General features: G+C 45.8%; 1 long non-coding RNA gene and 1 pseudogene across 2 annotated transcripts; one reads left to right on the plus strand and one right to left on the minus strand.

Moving 5' to 3' along the window:
- Positions 1-1,661: 1,661 nt before the first annotated feature.
- On the plus strand, positions 1,662-20,411 carry LOC134809184 (uncharacterized). 2 transcript variants are annotated; one of them, XR_010154279.1, is made up of 3 exons: positions 1,662-1,742; positions 17,635-17,795; positions 20,172-20,411. It is a non-coding gene; the product is annotated as an uncharacterized LOC134809184 (long non-coding RNA). The 2 variants fall into 2 exon arrangements; XR_010154280.1 differs by lacking the exon at positions 1,662-1,742 and adding an exon at positions 6,122-6,247.
- Positions 6,548-7,689, minus strand: LOC469921 (tropomyosin alpha-3 chain-like; annotated as a pseudogene).
- Positions 20,412-21,021: the final 610 nt, after the last annotated feature.

Genomic DNA, 21,021 nt, shown 5'->3' on the forward strand with positions numbered 1-21,021 from the left:
TATAATTGGTTTCAAGTTGAATTAGCTCTAGGTTCTCTTTACAGAGGAACCACCTGACTTTGCTACTGGGAGATGAGCATTCAGAGCCCAGCCCTTCAGAGAATGGGCTTGGGAACCTGAGCCCAGAGGAAACACATGCCAAACCAGTTGGTGAATTTGTTTTTATTTTTATTTTTATTTTTTGAGACAGAGTCTGGCTCTGTCGCCTAGGCTGGAATGCAGTGGTGTGATCTCAGCTTGCTGCAACCTCACCTCCCGGGTTCAAGCAATTCTCCTGCCTCAGCCTCCCAAGTAGCTGGGATTACAGGTGCCCACCACCATGCCCGGCTAACTTTTGTATTTTTAGTAGTGACGGGGTTTCACCATGTTGACCAGGCTGGTCTTGAACTCCCGACCTCTGGTGTTCTGCCTGCCTTGGCCTCCCAAAGTGCTGGGATTACAGGTGTGAGACACCATGCCCAGCCAAATTTGTTTTTCTTAAGTTAGCAAAATCCTCCATTTTCACGGAAAATATTTTGGGTGTCTCAACAATCTTCACACCTCTGGTTTCCTTTAGGATGAATTTGGTTAGGCTGGTTTGTTTTGTTTTCTTGTTGCGAGGGACAGGTTCCCACTCAGTGGTTAAAATGAAGGGGCTTACTAAGGTCACAGAAACCAGGATGGCTCCAGACGTGGTGACTCATGCCTATAATCTCAGCACCTTGGAAGGCTGAGGCAGGAGGATTACTTGCGGCCACTAGTTCAAGACCAGCCTGGGCAACATAGCAAGACCCTGTCTCTATAAAAAAAATTGTTTTAAAAAAAATTAGCTGGGTGTGGTGGTGTGTGATTGTACTCTCAGCTACTTGAGAGGCTGAGGCGAGAAGATCACCTGAGCCCAAGAGTTCGAGGCTGCAGTGAACTATGATCACACCACTGCACTCCAGCCTGGGTGACAGAGCAAGATCCTGTCTCAAAAAAAAAAAAAAAAAAAAAAAAAAAAAAAAAAAAAAAGAAGAAAAAGAAAAAAGAAAGGAAGAAACCAAGAGAGAAAAACACAGTTCATAGGGGCTTTAGGACAAATGCCAGCCCTGCCCTTCAGTGCCCCTGGAAGTCACTGTCCTGCCTCCCTCTGCAGACTACAAGCTAGGCTGCTTCACAGGGTCCCACAGGGTGTCAGCCCCTGAGTTTGCATACAAACCTACAAAACACAGATTTGGATAGTGTGCTTACCGGATTTGGGAGAACTGCCAATCTCTATGATTTTGCAACTCGAATAATCCTCACCTTAAAAAAAATTTTTTTGAGAGTATCCAATTTTTTGTTGTTGTTGTTTTTGTTTGTTTGTTTTTTGAGATGGAGTCTTACTCTGTCACCAAGGCTGGAGTACAGTGGTGCAATCTCAGCTCACTGCAACCTCTGCCTCCCAGGTTCAAGTGATTCTCTTGCCTCAGCCTCCTGAGTAGCTGGGATTACAGGTGCGTGCCACCATACCTGGCTAATTTTTGTATTTTTAGTGGAGACGGGGTTTCAACTGGTTGGCCAGGCTGGTCTTGAACTCCTGACCTCAAGTGATCCGCCCACCTTGGCCTCCCAAAGTTCTGGGATTACAGGTATGAGCCACCATGCCTGGCTCTAATTGGTTGTTGATCAACCAATGAATTCACTGTGTCTAGTCAGGTGACCATCTCTAGCTCCATCAACTGTAATGGTGGCTGTGGGAGGTCGCGTGGTTCCCAGGACGCCCCTCTCCAGAGCTTGAGGTGAGGCAGAGAAACTGACATCCCCATCTCACCAGAGGTACCCAATTCTGTATTCCACGGGTGGTTGAATTTCCTTCATCACATATTTAATGTTCCAAGGCAAAGCTGCTATTGTTTTATTTTGCCAAAAAAAGGTAATATATAGCAAACAAACAACATGATCCCCATTTAGTATCACCACCATTTCAGAAACCATAGGTAACTTGCACCTCAAAACTAAAGGTTAGAGATAATCCCAAACTAAAGGACAGCCTTCCTTGCGACGGATAATTGGCCACCTCAGGACATTCTTGCTGGGGACCATGGGCACAGGCAGCAGTCCATGAACCAGTACGTGGGATTCAAGCTTTCTTCTCTTGCCTGCTCCCGTGGGTACACTCTTTCCATGAGTGCAACTTTTAGAAGATAAACAGGGGGCTATGGTCTCAAGTTAACTGCCTTCATTTCTGGGGCAAAGAGCCACATGCTGCCACCTTTAACTCTGTTCCATTCCCTGGAACCTCATGTGGCCGAGAGGTCAGCATTAAGTTAGGATAAGCTCCCGGGATCCCCAAGCCTGTCTCCAGAAAATACTTTAGACCCTCTCACCTCATTCCCACTTCATCCCTTTGGATCCAACTACTGATAAGACTTCGTGCCCCTGATCTCCTGTTTCCTGCAGGAGCTGGGGGCAGGGCCCACCTTTCCCAGCCCTTTGGGTTTGACCCATGGAGGAGCTTTGGGAGTAAACGTCCGGCGGATGAGCCACAGTTGGTGGAGCGGACACTGTTGGAGCTCTACCCAGCTGCCCTCGGATCCTCTTAGCATTTCTGTTTGCCCAGGTTCCAGGTGTTTTCATCTGACAGCTTCCATGTGAGATTTTTCTTCAGAGGATTGCCCTTGGGCTCCTGGAGCCACTGGCTGCACAGCACAAGGACCTGGAAGTGCCTGCAGTTTACTTCCCCGCCGGGTGGCCCTTGGCCATAGATGGGCAGATACACAAGAGCATGAGTCCAGCTCCTTTGCCTCCAGGCGCAAACCGAGCTGTAATTTACATTCCTCGGCTCCCAGTGGGATCAGATTGAGGCTGGGACGCTATCTGCTAGTCCACTCTTGCTTGGCTTTTTCTCTTTCCTATCTTCTTCCCCCACTCCTGCCAGTTTCTCCTAGGAGCACTTAATAAATCACTTGCCCAGGAATCGTTGTCTTTGGGTTTGCTGCTAAGCCAGTCCCCCTGTCATGGGGATCAGTAGGCTATGGCAAAAGTAATGCCCAGAGGAAAAGCAGGCTGTGAGTGTGCAGCACTTTTGCTAGCTCATGCTTGCGAGGGCCTGGACCAGCATCCTTGCATGCCCTAAATCAACAATGCTCCAGCCTTGCAGGTGGTCTGATTTTCAATAGGAAAGTATAACCTATTTTTTATTTTTTACATTTAAAAATTATTTTTAAACTTACTTGGAGATAGTAAGAGTCACCTTTTTTTTTTTTTTTTGAGACAGGGTCTTGCTCTGTTGCCCAGGCTGGAGTGCAATGGCGTGATCACAGCTCACTGCAGCCTTAAGCAGTGCTTCCACCTTAGCCTCCTGAGTAGCTGGAGTACCGATGCACACCACCATGCCCGACTAATTTATTTTTTTGTAGCGAAGCAGTCTCATTATTTTGCCCAGGGTGGTCTCGAACTCCTGGGCTCTAGAGATCCCAATCCTCCCACCTCAGCCTCCCAAAATGTTGGGATTACAGGCATGAGCCACTTCATGCAGCGGAGAGTCACTCTTTTTGGTGTGTAGTTCTAGGAGTCTTGAAAAATGCATAGAATCAGAAACCACAATCACAATCAAGATATAGAAGCAGATTCTGTCATGTGGCCAGGGCCCTCTGTAACCAAACCTTCCCTTCACCCTGATCCCCTGGCAACCACTGATCTGTTCTTCATCACCATAGTTGTGCCTTTTCCAGAATGCCATATAAATGAAATCACACAGTAGCTTTGGCTTCTTTTAGGTAACACAATACCTTTGAGATTCATCCACATTTTTGCATGTATCCATTGCTTGTCCTTGTGGACGTTTTCAGTAATCAAAATGGAGTCACTTATGTTGACCCCGAACAAAATGGAGCCCATGGGCCTTGAAGGAAGGGCTCTCATGCACATATGCCTATGACTGGAATGATTGTAAGGACTCTCTGAAAACCACAACAATTTCAAAAATTTCAGATAAGCCTCTTGCACAAGAACACTTGACTAACAATGGCTGCCTTCACCAATGAGTGGATGCCAACTATTGCAGGAGGCCCCTGTAACCAATGGTCCTTGTTTCAAAGCAGCTTTTGTGAACTTTTCCTTTTGTCTATAAAAGGAAACCCCTTTGGATATGCCTGTGGTTCACCAGAGCATGCATATCGCTCCTGCTATTCCCAAATAAACTCTTTGTTTTAGGTAACACAATATATTTGAAGTTTATCCAAGTTTTTGTATGTATCAATTGCTTGTCCTGGAGGGCAACTGTTCTGGAGAGCAGGTCTCTCTCCTGTTTACTTAAGGTAGACATCCTTTTTTTTATTGCTGAATAGGGTTACATTGTATAGCTCGACTACAGTTTATCCATTCCTCAATGGGGAAACATTTGGGGTTTCCAGTTTTTCATGATTATAATTAAAGCTGATATGAACATTTTCATATGTTTTTTGGTTCAACATAGGCTTTTGTTTCACTTGAGTAAATGCCAAAGAGATTTCTGGGTAGTTTGTTAAGTGTATATTTATCTTTGTAAGGAACTGCCAAGTGTTTTCCGGAGAAGTTGAACTATTTGGCCTTCCCACCAGCAATGTGTGAGAGTTCTTATTGCTTGACATCCTCACCAGTGCTGTACAGTCAGGGTTTGTTTGCTTGTTTGTTTGGGTCTTTTTTTGGAGGGACTGGTTCTTAATTTCTTTCTTTCTTTTTTTTTTTTTTTTTTTGAGACAGGGTCTTGCTCTATCACCCAGGCTGGAGGGCAGTGGTGCAATCTCGGCTCACTGTAACCTCCACCTCCCAGGTTTAAGCAATTCTCCTGCCTCAGCCTCCTGAGTAGCTGGGATTACAGGTATGTGCCACCATGCCTGGCCAATTTCTTTGCATTTTGTTTAGTAGAGATGGGGTTTCACCATGTTGGCCAGGCTGGTCTCAAACTCCTGGCCCCAAGTGATCCACTTGCTTTGGCCTCCCAAAGTGCAGAGATTATAGGCGTGAGCGATCATGCGTGGCCTGGTTCTTTATTTCAAAAAGACACTCATCAGTCTTCAGTATCAAAACAGTTGCACTATTGATTTCTTTTTCTCCCAGTTGTTGTCAAAGAGGCATCAAAGGAGAGTACATTGTAAGCCAATAAGCTGCAGTTTCTACGCCTAACAGACCTCCTAGAAACTTTACCAAAAAGTGGGGATTAGGTAGGGAAAGAAACTTTAAAAGATCAGCAACCTGCAAGCCTACAGACTGTGGAGAGCTCTCACAGCCAGAGGGGGTAGCCAGGGTGCCAGAAACCCAAAGAAGCAAAGTTTCAAAATAATATGACGTTTAAAAAGTTTTGTACACAAGCTATTCAAGATTTCTCATTGACTGATACAAAGCACAATGAGATGGCACTTTTAGAGACAGCAGCTTCAAACCCAGAAAAGGGTAATGAGATGAGTTTCATGTGGCTAAATCAGTGGCAAAAACATAATCTTCTTTCTTTCAAGGAGGCAGGAGAGCAATCAAGTGGTCACCTCAATGTAAGGGGCACATGATCCACTCTGTAAGCGGCTGGGAATGGGGTGGAGATGGGACAGAAATTTGGTCTCAGAGGTCTCACCATCTTAATTTGGTCACTTCTTTTTTTTTTTTTTTTTTTTTGTCCCAGATGGAGTCTTGCTGTGTCACCCAGGCTGAAGTGCAGTGGCGCGATCTTGGCTCACTGCAACCTCCGCCTCCCAGGTTCAAGCGATTCTCCTGCCTCAGCCTCCTGAATAGCTGGGACTGCAGACGCACACCACCATGCCTGGCTAATTTTTGTATTTTTAGTAGAGACAGGGTTTCACCATGTTGGCCAGGCTGGTCTTGAACTCCTGACCTCAAGTGATCCGCCTGCCTCAGCCTCCCAAAGTGCTGGGATTACAGGCGTGAGCCACTGCGCCTGGCTTAATTTGGTCACTTCTAATGAAAAAACAAAAAAGTAAAAATAACTTTGTCCAAAGATATCTTAAAGCTGAAAACCTGAACAGCACATTTTTTGTTGCTGTTGTTTTTGGGCTAACTCCTGGAATCACCTTTCTGGTTTGGCTGGTATTTTGTGCAAAGCTATGATTTCCCAGAGTGGAGTCTTTCCCCGGGCTCTGTTTGGTTCTCAGTAAGGCAGGCTCATACCTTTTTCCCTTTTCTCTAGAGAAAGCAATATACAGTAAGCTAAACAGTCACCTTCCAAAAGGGAGAAAGGGATTAGATTGCTGCTTCAGAGCTGTGGAACTATTTGGAATGTTTTACAAATGGTTGCTATAAAACAACAAAAAAGGTAATTACTAAATGTATACAACACAACATGCTTTTAAAGACATTACGTGTTGCACTCACATTCGCTTAAATGTTGTTCCCAAAGGTGCTCAGCCTCTAGCGCAGCTGGAATCTCTGGGAAGAGGCAGAGACAGTTTGGCAAAAAAGACACGTGGGGGAGGTAGGGGTGGTGAAAGGAGAAAGCAGCCTTCCAGTTAAAGATCAACCCTCAGTTAAAGGGCAGCTTTGGGCAGGCTCGCCTAGTTGGAGTTGGGGTCAGAGGGAGGAGCAGTGGCAAGGTGGGACTGGGGTGCTCTGCATCTCATTCAGTTAAGCAGGTCTGGTCTGGCATCCTTTGTGTACAGAGGTGCTCCTCCTTGGTGCATTTCAGTTTATCTTCCAAGTCATCAATTGTCTCTTCCAGCTTGGCTACCGATCTCTCGGCAAACTCAGCCCGGGTCTCTGCCTCCTTGCGTTTATCAGTAAGAATCTCAGTTGCTTCCTCATATCTGTCTTCTTTTTGAGAGTCCTTTTCTTCGGCAGCACTCAGCCACTCCAGGTTCTGGTCCATCGATCTGATCTGCTCCTCCATCTCTCAGCCACAGGACTCTGCCAGCTCAGCTTGTTCCTCTCTGCGTCCCAAGTTTCCTTCAACAACCACCAACTTATGAGCCGAGCCCCATCTTCATGCTTCCTACCTATCTTCTGCAATGTGCTTAGCTTCTTTGAGTTGGATTTCCTGGAGTTTCATCTTTTCTTCATCTTTTTTTTTTTTTTTTTTTTTTTGAGACAGAGTCTCCCTCTGTCACCCACTGGAGTGCAGTGGCACAATCTCAGCTCACTGCAACCTTTGCCTCCTGGGTTCAAGTGATTCTCCTGCCTCAGCCTCCCGGGTAGCTGGGATTACAGGTGCGCACCACCATACCCGACTAATTTTTGTATTTTTAGTAGAGTTTTACCGTGTTGGCCAGGCTGGTCTTGAACTCCTGACCTCAGGTGATCCACCCACTTCGGCCTCCCAAAGTGCTAGGATTACAGGCATGAGCCACCGCGCCCAGCCTTTTCTTCATCTTTTAAGGCTCGATTTTCAATAACCTTCCTACCTCTCCCACTTTCAATCAGCAGCTTTTACCACTTCTTCCAGCTTTTGCAGAGCAGTGGCCAGGCACGCCTGAGCACGGTCCAGCTCCTTTTCAACCAGCTGGATCCTGTGGTTCAAGGAGGCCACCTTGGCCTCAGCCTGTTCTGGGCCCGCCTTGCTCCCTCTACTCCCCGCTGGAGGCGCTTAGCTCTCTCCTCTGCATCATCTGCCTGCTGCTGCTGAACCTGGCTGTTGCCCTTTACTGCCTTGATGGTGGCGATCCCAGCCACGGTGCCCACCCAGCCCCTGCTTGTGCTCCAGGTCCTGCCTCTCCACTCAGCACTGCAGCCATTTCTCCTACTGTCAGTTTCCCCCCACCACATTCCAATAGGTAGCCTCAGTTTTAAAAAATCAGGTCAATTGGGTCATGCCATTTCTTTGCTTCCACTTTCCAATGGCTCATATCATGCTTAGAATAAAACCCGAATCCTTATGTGGCCCATAGGGTTGGCCAGCTCCTGACAGTCCCCCTGGCCTCTTCTACTCTCCCACTCCAGCTATCCTGGTCTCCGTGCTGTTGCTCAGACATGCCCAGATGCCCCACCTTGAAGCCGGTGGCCTTGCGGCTTCCTTATCTTGAATGCTTATTCCTCAGGTTTTCCCATGGGCCACCTCCAGAAAAGGTGGCATCTCAAAGCTATCTCTGCAGAAGGGTCTTTGCTCCCCATCCTGTGGCCTGGTTTTATTTTCTTCATATCTTTCATCAACATGTGAAATTATCTTAGCTATTTATTATTTTTAAAATGTATTGGATCTCATTAAAACGCGTGCTTTAATTGAAGTATAATATTAAGTGCATAGCTCAATGACTTTTTTTTTTTTGAGAGAGAGAGTTTTGATTCTGTTGCCCAGGCTGGGGTGCAATAGTGCAATCTCGGCTCACTGCAACCTCTGCCTCCCAGGATCAAGTGATCATCCTGCCTCAGCCTCCGAAGTAGCTGGAATTACAAGCATGTGCCACCACGCCCGGCTAATTTTTTGTATTTAGTAGAGATGGGGTTTCACCATGTTGTCAGTCTGGTTTCGAACTCCTGACATCAGGTGATCCACCTGCCTCGGCCTCCCAAAGTGCTAGGATTACAGGCGTGAGCCACCGCACCTGGCCTCTATGACTTTTTACATATGTGTGCTTGTAACCATTCCCCATATCTGGACATAGAAGGTTCCCAGACACCCCAGAAAGCTCCCTCATGTCTCTTCTTCTCCAAGGTAGCCACTATTCTAATTTCTATTTGGTTTCTATCATAGATGAGTTTTGCCTGCCTTTGAGCTTCATGTAAGTGGAATTGTGTAATTTGGACACTTTTTGCCCAAATTCTTTCATTCATCATTGTTTGTGAGATACAGCCACATTTTTGCATGTGGATAAATGCAACAGCAGTTTGTTCTTTTTATATTGCTGTTGCGTGGAGTACTGCATAGCAATACCCCATTGCACAGCAGTGTTCCATTGTGTCAGTATAACACAATTCATTTATTCATTCTTCTGCTGGCCGACCGTGGGTTGCTTCTGACTGGTTGCTGTTGAATAACACCACTGTGAACATTTTTACACGTCTTCCCATGGAGAGATGCACTCATTTATTTTGGATATATGCCTGAGAGTAGAATTGCTAGATCATCGAGTAGGCATATGTTTATCAGCTATTTATTCTTTTACTTGTTTATATTTTTTTCTCTTCCTGGACTGTAAGTTCCATGAAGGTAGGAAACAAGCTTGTCTTGTTCACTATTGTATTACCAGTGTGTAGCACAGTGCCCAGCACATAGTAGCCGCTTAACAAATATTTGTTAAGTAAATGAACAAACTTAAGCTACTATCAGCTCCAAGTAAGTTATGACAAAGAACCCAGGACTAGCTACAAATCCTCCTGACATTCGCCCTTCGCAAGCTGATATTTAAGAGCCCAGCTGACTCAGAAGGAGGCAGAGCTGCAGGTGCTGGGTTATTCAGCATCCTGTTATTCTTTGAAGTGGCTCCCCCTCCCTCTCTTGGCCTGCATTGTCACAGCTTGAAATATTCTTTTGATTATGAGAACATTTCCCATTAAGTGTGCATCTCCAGCTTCTCCCCCACCCCCCAGTATTTATGAGCTCATAACTCCAGAATCTGTCACAATCAGTGTTGCAAAAGTGTATCTGAATGTAATGAAATAATTTGATGAGAAACGTGGCGGGGAGACAGTTGGAATTTTCTCCTGCCTTACAAACCATCCCCAGGGGACGGGTGTATATAAATCAACACCTCCCTTAATTAAGTAAAACATTTTAGGGAAAAAAACAAATTAATTACCACTTCATGGCACCACCCCAGCCGATTACCCAAATGGTTCACATTCCATAAACCTCGCTTGAATTCAGAACTAATTATCACTCTTTTGGTTGGTTTATCCTTCCCAATCTACAAAGATCTGTATTAAAAGTGGGTAGTGTGGTATGGCTTTTTCACTTTACTTTCAGGATGATGTAAGCTGTCAAAAGAATCAAGAATTGAGTCTTAAAAAAAAAAAGAGCTGAAAATGCAGGGAACGTAGAATGTGGAACATTCAGGGTAGGAAATAAACATCACCTTGGGGTGTTGCTGGGATGGTGGGGAGAAGCCTATAGAGTGCAGGATGTGTGGGGTCTTGTCCTGGCTGAGTCCCTGACTTGCTGTGAAATGTTGGGCATGAACTGGACGTCTCTGGTCTCTTATCTGGGGACCATTGTCCATTACCTGCCTGGCCCCCAGGGGGAGCCCTTGCCTCCTGCCATGTGGTCCCAACAGGGAGTGAGAATCCTGACATCTCTGAGCCTTCATTGTCCAGCCTGGCCTGATGTCTTTCCTAATTATCCTTCCTGCTGGCTCTGGCCTCCCCCTTGCCCTGTGGGCCCGATCAATTCTCATCTTTGATCCTGCAGGGCCCCGTGGCCAGGGTAGCTGCTAATAGCTTCTCCTATTCCCAGTCCGTTCAGCTGCCTTCTGAGTGGTTCACTCCCCCAGTGGAGCAGGCTGCACAGGCCTGGCCTTGGCTCTTTTGGACTATGTGTGGGAGTGGGAGTCTCAATGGCATCAAGCACAGTTGGCCTTGGTAGCCCCCTCCAGCTGTAAGCCTTGTAAGTCCAGAGTCCAGTGCTGGCTAAGCCAAGGCCTAACCTTCCCTTGTTTCTGCCACTTGCCCCACTTGAGTGGGTGTGTACATTGTAAGCGCTCAGTCAGTTCTCAGTCACTATCTGAATGTTAACGAAAGACATGGATAACCAGAAAGAAACAATCCAACTCTTTAAAACATTTTTAAGGCATGAATTGCACATAGTAGAGTGCATAAGTTATACATGTACAACTCAGTGAATCTTTACTTTGTGTACACCTGTGTAATTCCAACCCAGGTCAAGACACAGGTCATTCCACCTCCCTAAAAGTTTCCCTTCCAGTCAACGCTCCTCAAAAATAACCATTATCCTGACTTCTATCACCATAGATTGGTTTTGTCTGTTCTTGAATTTCATGTAAATGGAATCATCTGGTATCTAGCTTTCTGTGTCTGGCTTGTTTTGCCCATTCACTGAGTCTATGAGATTCATTCTTATTGCAGATAGCAGTAATTCTTGAACTCTTTTTTAGACTGAAGTTTTAAAAAGTGATTACTTGAGCGATTACTGATTGTTGGTATCTAGCTTGACAGTATGTTGTCCTTTTAAAAAATAACCACATACCAAGATATTTGTGGGCCTAATACTGTCATTACCATATGTACAAAAAGAATAATTTAGCTCCTGCGAGCACTCGAGTGCATTCAAATTCCAAATGGAGCAGGGATGAATTTGATTAGGAAGGTGTCTGACTACAGCCCTTCCTTCTTGAGAACCTTCCAGGGCGTTTTCTTATTGCTTTAACTCCCATTTGCTGAGTGCTGTGGTTTGAATATTTGTCCCCTGCAAAACTCATGTTGAAATTTAATCGCCAATGTGGCAATGTTGAGAGGTAGGGCCTTTAAGAGGTGATTGGGTCATGAGGGCTCTGCCCTTATGAATGGATTAATCTATTCATGGATTCATAGGTTAGTGGATTACTGGATTATCATGGGAGTAAGACTGGTGGCTTTATAAGAAGAGGAAGAGAGGGATGAGCGTGGTGGCTTGCATCTGTAATCCCAGCACTTTGAGAGGCCGAGGATAGAGGATTGCTTGAGCCCAGGAGTTTGAGACCAGCCTGGGCGGCATAGTGAGACTTCTTCTCTAATTTTTTTAAAAAAGAAGAAGAAGAAGAGGAAGAAAGACTTAAGCTAGCACGCTCAGCCCCCTCACCATGTGTGATGCCCTACACTGCCTTGGGACACTGCAGAGAGTCTCCACCAGCCAGAAGGTTCTCAGTAGATGCAGGCCCTTAACCTTGGGCTACTCAGCTTCCATACTTGTAAGAAGTCAATCCCTTTTCTTTGCAAATTACTCTGTTTCAAGTACTCTGTGATCAGCAAGAGAAAACGAACTAAGACATTGGGTTACTAGAGAGGTTTAGTATCTTTTCTTAGGGTCATTTATTACCTGTGTAACAGGTAGGTCCTGCTGGGACCCTTTCTGAGGACTCCAGGGAGGGCATGAGGAAGTTGGAGCCTGCTCCCTCCAGGTCATGTGTGAGAGGGTGGGAATAATCTGGGTACACCCTGCAGGTTGTCTCCAAAAGGGTCAGTCACCCCCAAACCCAGGGAACATCAGTGCTGGGGCAGGTGGGGGAAGAATCAGGGTCCACTGTCTCTTGGGCTAGACCTAGGCAATGTCTGTCCCCATGAACCCTCAGCCCTAATCCCTGCCTTCAGCCCTGAGAGCTTGTTAGCAAGAGGCTCTGATCCAGCAGGTCTGGGGTGGATCCGGGAATCTGATATTTTAAAGCTCCCCAAGTGATTCCAGGGAGTGGTCTGGAGCCAGACTGCTTGCATTTGAATTCCAGCTCTGCCTGTTATCACTGTGACCTCAGCCAAGTAACTTTGCTTCTCTTGCCTTCATTTCCTCATTCGTACAATGGGGATTATAATCGTGCTGGAAGAATAAAATGAATCAATGCATTTATGCTTGAAAAGCACTTAGAAGAGTTCCTGGCACAGAGTAAGCACTCAAAAAGAGTTGGCCACCACCGCCATCATCATCATCATCACCATCCACGGCAGCACCAATGCTTTACCAACGCTTTCACTTTACACACTGAAACTGAGAACCACAGAGGGGCGTGGACATATCCAGAGTCACACAGCAAGACACAGGTGGTACAGGGACCAGAAGCCCAGCTCCCTTTCCCCTTGGGATTGTGTTCTCTCACCCACGTGGCTGGCTAGCCATCCTGCCCAATGTCCCAGTCACATGCTGGGGGACAGGGTGGGGAAGATAGTCTACAGAGTGGGGACTTTCTGAAGGATTATATTAGGTTGGTGCAAAAGTAATCACAGTTTTTGTTTTTGCCATTACTTTTAATGGCAAAAACCACGATTACTTTTGCACCAACCTAATAGAACTGGAAGTGTTGGCATTTGCCTTTCGCCCACCATAGCAATTCTCTATCCTCCTCCTCACCCTTGAAGGGACCAGCCAGGCCCTCTTTTCCACTTTTGGAGTAAGAGGACGGGAATGACTTGAGTCACCTCTAGATTTCTAAAGTTAGGACAAATATCATATCACCAATGATCAAATAGCACCAATTCTACCTCCACAATGTCTTTTGTATCCAAGACCTCTGCCATACCTGAGGCCTGGCCGCCATCATCGCGTGCACCTGGGCGGCTGCACCAGCCCCTCCCTGGCCTCCCTGCTGCCAATCTGGCTGCTTCAATTCACTCTACATACCACCCTCCTCACCACCCCTTGGAGGGATTGTTTAAACCCCCACCCCCCTGCTATGTATGAGTGGATAAAAATGTGATATCTACATAAAATGGAACATTATTCAGCCTTTTATTTTATTTTATTTTATTTTATTTTGAGGCAAGGTCTTACTCTGACACCCAGGCGAGAGTGCAGTGGCATGATCCCAGCTCATTATAGCCTCAACCTCCTGGGCTGAGGTGGTCCTCCCACCTCAGCCTCCCGAGTAGCTGGGACTACAGGCATGCACCACCAAGCCCAACTAATTTTTTTTTTGTATTTTTTTGTAGAGACAGGGTTTTACCATATTGCTTAGGCTGGTCTCGAACTCCTGGGCTCAAGAAATCCTCCTAAAGTGCTGGAATTATAGGCATGAGCCCTTACACCTGGCCTCCTTTTTTTTTTTTTTTTTAGTCAGGGTCTCACTCTGGCACCCAGACTGGTGTATAGTGGTACAATCATAGCTCACTGCAGCCTTGACCCTCGACCTCCTGGGTTCAAATGATCCCCCCACCTCAGCCTCCCAAGTAGCTGGCACCACAGGTATGCACCACCACACCCAGCTAATTTTTTACTTTTTTGTAGAGATGGGGGTCTCACTATGTTGCCTAGGCTTGTCTCAAGTTCCAGACCTCAAATGATCCTCCTGCCTCAGCTTCCCAAAGTGCTAGGATTATAGGTGTGAGCTCATGCCTGACTATTCAGCCTGTAAAAAGAAAGAAATCCTGTCTTATGCCACAAGATGGATGAACCTTGAGGATATCATGCTAAGTGAATAAGCCAGCCACCTATATGAGGGACCTAAAGTAGTCGAACTCCTAGAAACAGAAAACAGAATGGTAGCTGTTTCTAGGAGAAACGGGAAGTTGTTCAAGGGGGAGAGAGTTTTAGTTTCGCAAGATGAAAAAGTTGTAGAGATCTGTTGCGCAAAAAGGTAAATACACTTAATGCTACTGAACCATACACTAAAAAATTGTTAAGATGGTAAATTTTATATGTTTTTTTCTTTTCTTTTTTTTTTTTTTTTTTTTTTGCATTTTTAGCAGAGATGAGGTTTCACCATGTTGATCAGGCTGTCTTGAACTCCTGACCTCAGGTGATCCACCTGCCTTGGCCTCCCAAAGTGCTGCGATTACAGATGTAAGCCACCATGCCCAGCCTGTTTTTGTTGTTGTTTGTTTGTTTGTTTTTTGAGACAGAGTCTGGCTCTGTCACCCTGGCTGGAGTGCAGTCACAGGATCTTGGCTCACTGCAACCTCCACCTCCCAGGTGCAAGCGATTCTCATGCCTCAGCCTACCCAGTAGCTGGTATTACAGACGTGCACCACCATGCCCGGCTAATTTTTTATATTTTTGGTATAGATGGGGTTTTGCCATGTTGGCCAGACTGGTCTCAAACTCCTGACCTCAGGTGATCCGCCCGCCTCAGCCTCCCAAAGTTCTGGGATTACAGGTGTGAGCCACTGTGCCCGGCCTGTTATATGTTTTTTACCACAATTAAAAAAACAAAACAAAACACCTCCAAGTCTCCCCATCACCTTTAGGGCGAACCCAGATCCCTTGCCTAGCTTTGGAGACCTTCTGCACTGTTGCCACCCTCCCACCAGGCACTTCAAGCTACCATGTCCTCAGCCCACAGAGCTCTTCAGCTTTTCCCCAACACGGCTCACATTTGCTCACCAGTGAGTTTCTCCCTGACAGCTTTCCATCTGGAATGTTCTTCCCTCAGCTTGTCAACCTTTTGAAATCCTCATTATCCTTCAAGAACCAGCTCAAATATATCCTCCTCTGTGAAACCTTCTTTTAACCCTCTCCTTCAGGAAGAATTAATGCCCAGAGTGTGTGCCCCTGCTTTTTTTTCTTTTTGAGACAGGGTCTCACTCTGTTGCCCAGGCTGGAGGGCAGTGGTGTGATCACGGCTCACTGCAGCCTCAATCTCCAGGGCTCAAGTGATTCTCCCACCTCAGCCTCCCCAGAAGCTGGGACTACAGGAGTGCACCATCATGCTCGGCACATTTTTGTAAATTTTTTGGTATAGATGGGGCTTTGCCATGGTGTCCAGGCTGGTCTCAAACTCCTGGGCTCAAGAGATCTGTCCACCTCGGTCTCCCAAAGTGCTGGGATTATATGTATGAGCCATTGTGTCTGGCCCCCCGTACCTTTTTTTTTTTTTTTTTGAGACGGAGTCTCGCTCTGTCTCCAGGCTGCAGTGCAGTGGCGATCTTGGCTCACTGCACCCTCTGACTCCCGAGTTCAAGCGATTCTCCTGCCTCAGCCCCGCAAGTAGCTGGGACTATAGGCGCGCACCACCACACCCAGCTAATTTTTGTATTTTTAGTAGAGACAGGGTTTCACCATGTTGGCCACGATGGTCTCGATCTCAACCTCATGATCTAGCCACCACGGCCTTCCAAAGTGCTGGTATTATAGGCGTGAGCCACTGCGCCCAGCCCCTATAACTGTTCACATCACCACCACCACCACCACCACTGCCTCAGCTACCATTGAATGGGGGCTTTCTACACACTGAGTACCAGGCCAAACAAGCTGTATGCATCAGTGGCTCAGTTAATCTTCATGAAAACCCACATCGTCCTCATTTTACAGATGAGAAAACGGAGACTCAGATAGGGAATGTATCATGCCCAAGATCACACAGCTAGTAAGTTGTGGCACTGAGACTTAAATCTTCCTAATTCCAGAGAAAAGCTTCTGACAACTCAGTTCTGCTCCCCCACACACCTGAGTAATTGCCTTGTCCGTATAATTATTTGTTTTTCTGCCTGCCCAATTAGGGGAGGGCTGTGCCTTAACCCTTCTGGCTCTGATGCCCCATGCCTGGCCCAGGGCCTGGCACAAAGCAGGTGCTCATTTTGTGGGAGTTGTTTTGTACACCTTGGAGTAAATCAGTGTCAGTGCTAGCTCCTCTAATTTCACCACTTCTATTTCCCCTCCAGGAATTGGCAGGTTGGTGATCACAAAAGAAACATTCCCCAGCCGATCAATAAATAATAATGTTGGAGAATTTAAAATAAGAATCTGGATTATTAAAGTTACAAATCTTTGGTCTTTATACCTTTAATAAAACATGCGTCTATTAATAATGAATACTGGTTCTGGCCTGCTTAGGCTGAAAGGGAGAAAAAATGACCAGTCAAAAGATGCTAATATTTTTTCTCCTTACTTGTTTTGGCTGCCAAGATGCTGCATCCCTGACAAATGGCTCATCATTTAAAAAGATTTAAAAAGTTTAACTGCATGAAAGGGAAATTGAAGATGGGTTGTTCAGCCTTGTGGGCCCTGAGTGAGGAGAGATTGTTTCTTCTTGAGACATTCTCTCTCTGGTTTTGGTGGGCCCACCTTCTGCTGGTCCTTCTCCTTGACCTCTGGTTGTCTTTCTCAGGCTCCTCATTTTTTGGTCAAACTCTATCCTGGGTTCCCTCCCCTTCCCTCCCCTTCTCTCCCTTCCCCTCCCCTTCCCTTTCCACTTAACTCCCTTACCCTGAGTGACCTCATCCACTTCTGTGACCACCAGTCATCATCTTTTGCATGAAGGAAGTCACTCAGTAGGAGAGATGATCAGAGCGGTAAACAGGGGGTCAGACCATTTGGGGCCTTATAGGCCAGGGTGAACTTTGGCTTTAACTCCAAGAATCCTGGTGCCACTGGAGGCACAGAGGATGGCATGAAACAAATCTCTTTGGAGGCTGTGATTAAAATAGACTAAAGGGTGACAAGGGCAGAATTAGGAAAACCAGTTAGGAGAATATTGCCATAATCCAGGCAAGAGGTGATGGTAGTTTGGAATAGAGTGGAAGCAGTGAGGAGCTGAGGTTGGATACAGGATATATTTTATTTTTTTAAATTTTAATAGAGACAGAATCTCACTCTGTCACTCAGGCTGGAGTGCAGTGGCACGATCATGGCTCACTGCAGCCTTGAACTCCTGGGCTCAAGTGATCCTCCCACCTCAGCCTCCCCAGTAGTTGGGACTACAAGTATGTGCCACCATCCCCAGCTCCAGGATATATTTTAAAGGTAGAGGTGACAGGATTTGCTGAGGGATTGGAGTGGGGTGTGAAAAAAAAAAAGGGAGAGGGTTGTCTCCAGGGTTTTTGGTCTGAGCAACTAAAAGATGAGTGTTTTCATTTTCTGAGATGAGGAGGCCTGTGGGTAGCGAAGCTTTGATGATAAGGAGTTGAGTCTTGGATGTGTGTTGTCTGAGATACCTGTTGGATATCTAAGAAGAGACATCAAATTGACAATTGGACATACGGGTCTAGAGTTCAGGAGAAAGGTCCAGGTTAGAGGTATAAATTTAGGCATCATGATCATAGATGTGGTATTTAAAGTCATGAAGCTAGATGAGATTGCCAGTGGAGGTGTATGGCAGAGTGTGAAAAAGGACTGGACTCATGACTTTCCTATGTTTTAAGGTTGGAGAGATGAGGAAGAATCAACAAAGAAGAATGTGAAGAGGCCAGTGAGCTAGGAGTAAAACCAAGAAAGTAAAGGATCCTAGAAGTCAAACGAAGAAAGAGTTTCAAGAGGGGGAATGTCATTATGTATGTCAAGTACGGAAAATGGGTTAAATAAGGTAAGGACTGAGGACTGACCATTGGATCTAGCAACATGGAGGTCATTGGTGATCTTGATGAGGGCATTTAACCTCACTTTGGGCCACTTGATGGTGAAGGTAAAAAGGAAAGCCAGTAGATTCCATAACTCTCATTATTGTCCAGAAGGAAATCTACCAGTTGTTCAAGACACCCCAACTTGTCCTGGGAGCTTGTCATTTGAGTTCTTCAAAGGAGGCATTGAATAATACAGCTGACTCTTGAACAACACAGGTTTGAACTGCATGGGCCCTCTTATATGTGGATTTTTTTTCTACCAAATGCAGATTGAAAATACAATATTCACAGGATGCCAAGTATGCAGATATGCAGGGCTGACTTTTCCTATGCGGGTTCCTCAGGGTTGACTTCAGGACATGAGTTTGTGTGGATTTTGGTGTGCGCAAGGGAGGGGAGGTATCCTGGAACCAATTTCCCACATCTACTGAGGGATGACTGCATAATGAATATTGTCAGCAAGAGTTTTATAGCAGAGCCATAGGTCAACATTATACTCCCAGGATATAAGCGGTGCTGTGGGAAGCATGGAGTGGGAGAGATTGTCATGTTGAGTATTTATCACTCCACTGATGCATGGAGTGTTCCATCCAGTTTGAGACTGGGCTCTGCCTCCTGGAGAAGCGACAGCAGCCAGGTGCCACTCTCATGGAGACCAAGAGTTAGTGGCCTATGTGGAGGGCCACAAGGCCGCCCTGTTACACAACTCCAGGCGACACATCTACATCATGAGCTTCCTGGTGTTGTGCAGTGCACAAACTGCGCTGCCATACGAAACAGGCCTGATGTGACAAGAGGCAGCTAAGGGTATCCCCAGAACTCCCAGAGGGATATTGGGACACTGTTGTCTGAAGAAGGGAAAGTAAGTGATGGAAGGCAAAACAAAAGATGCTCACATCCTAACACGAAGGACAAATTCCAGATGGAAATAAGGCACATGCTCTCTTTATTCTTTAATCCCCCAAAATTCAAAAGGAATTTTATTGTTTTCTTCCTGCCATCAAATCTGTGACTTGTTTTAGGGGAAGGACAAGGTACGTGTGTGTGTGCGCGTGCATGTGTGATGGGGTGCGGGGTTATATAGCCTCTACCCTTCTCTCCTTTCTCTCCAAAATTCCTAACTGGGAGGATTTTTCTAGTCATTGGAGGAGAGGTGTTTGGGAATATATTAATTAGAGCAAGCCTAAGCCGCTGTAATAAAGAGGTCACAAAATACAGTGGCTTGAAGAAAAGAGAAGTTTATCCACTCTCATGTAACAGCCTCAAGGTTAAGTAGTGCAGGGTGGGGAGATGGCTCTGTTCCACATGATCACTCAGGTATCAAAGATCCTTTCATCTTGTTTCTCTGTACCCTTCATGGTGTTATCTTCATCCCCATTGTCAGAACTTGGTCACCGCACATCTATGTTCAGGGAAGGAGAAAGAATGTTAGGAAAAAGGTGCCCCATCCCTTCTGTTCATATGCCATTGGTGACAACTTAACCATGTGGCCACACTGGCCACAAAGAAGGCTGGGATGTGTTGTTGCTAGCTGGGGAATCAGCATTTGTTCAGTTTAAGCTCTATTACTGTGGAAAAAATTTAGAATGGGTTAAAGTAAGTAACTGGCAAAAACTGGTTCTTTTTGCTCTCATCTCTTTTCTAAGCATTTTTATCTCTCAAATTTAGAAATGGAAAATTTGGGCCAGGTGCAGTGATTCACGCCTGTAATCCTAGCACTTTGGAAGGCCGAGGCAGGAGGATTGCTTGAGGCCAGGAGTTTGAGACCAGCCTGGGCAACAAAGTGAGACCCCGTCTCTCCAAAATAACCTTAAAAAATTAGCCAGGCTTGGTGGCACATACCTGTGGTCCCAACTACTCAGAAGGCTGAGGCGAGAGAATCACTTGAGCACAGGAGTTTGAGGTTGTAGTGAGCTATCATTGCACCACTGTACTCCAGCCTGGATGACAGAGTGGGAACCTGTCTCTAAGAAGAAAAGAAAGGAAAGAGACAGCGAGAAAGCAAGGAAGGAAGGAAGGAAGGGAGGGAGGGAGGGAGGGAAAGGGAAAGGGAAAGGAAAGGAAAAAGGAAAGAAAGATACTGAAAATTTGAAGATTCTTTCCGTGGGTCCCTTTCTGACCATTTGACCTAGGTACATGTGTCAGCCCTGTGTATCCATTCCAGTCATAATGTGGAGGGTCCTGGGGTTAAAAGGTATATGAAAAAAAGTCTTATCAGTCAAGCTCACATGTCAACCCACAATAATGACCATAACAATGAATAACAACAATTATAATTGTTAACATGTTTAGTTTACACATAGATGTATCACTTATAATGCTCTGTAATTTATTTTTAGTAATATGTACATGACTTTTCCATAAGTCAAAAGTCTTGAAGGACTGACTTTCTACGGAGAAGAAGTGACTCACTTTGCCTGGAGAGCTGGGAAAGAGGAGCCACTGAGATGGGCTTTGAGAGGATGACTAGGAATCCCCAGAGAGAAAAAAGAGAGCAAATGGAATTTTACGAATGAGAAATATTAATAGCATGTACGAACTCTAGCATGTACTTTCAGTAAAACAAAATTTTTCTTTTTTTCTGTTTTTATGACTTTGTTTCTCTTCCTCTCTCTCTCTTACACCCATTAATGGACACACCATGTAACTGTTAGAATTCTTGTTTGCAAGCGACAGAAAACTCACCTCAAAAATATCTTAAATCAACAAAGGGAATTTATTGGCTCATGCAATTGCAAAGTTCAAGGGTAAATTTAAGATGTGGCTAAACTCAGAGGCCCAGACAATAGTACCATGACCTGGTCTTTCTCCACCATCTGGCTCGGCCTTGCTGCGTGCCAGATGAGCATTCACACTCCACATGGTGCCAGGATGGCTGCCAGCTACGTCGGGTCTAAGTCGTCTTCATCTCAGTGGAAATGAATGGAGAGCCTCTCTCTCCATTGTGCCCCATTGGCTCTGATTAGGTCAGGTGATCATCCTTGCGATGCTCTCACGGGCTACAACTGAGACACGTGCCACAACTGAGACACGTGCCAACCCCTACCAGCAGGGGTAGAGTCAACTCTGTCTAAAGCTAGGGATTGAGAACTGGGAGAGAGTGATCTGCTGAAGGAAAAATTTGTTACTGAAGAAGGGTGAGGCCAAGTGCATGGCTCATGCCTGTAATCTCAGCACTTTGGGAGGCTG

This window comes from Pan troglodytes, chromosome 21, assembly GCF_028858775.2.
Source record: "Pan troglodytes isolate AG18354 chromosome 21, NHGRI_mPanTro3-v2.0_pri, whole genome shotgun sequence".
Taxonomy (NCBI): Eukaryota; Metazoa; Chordata; class Mammalia; order Primates; family Hominidae; genus Pan; species Pan troglodytes.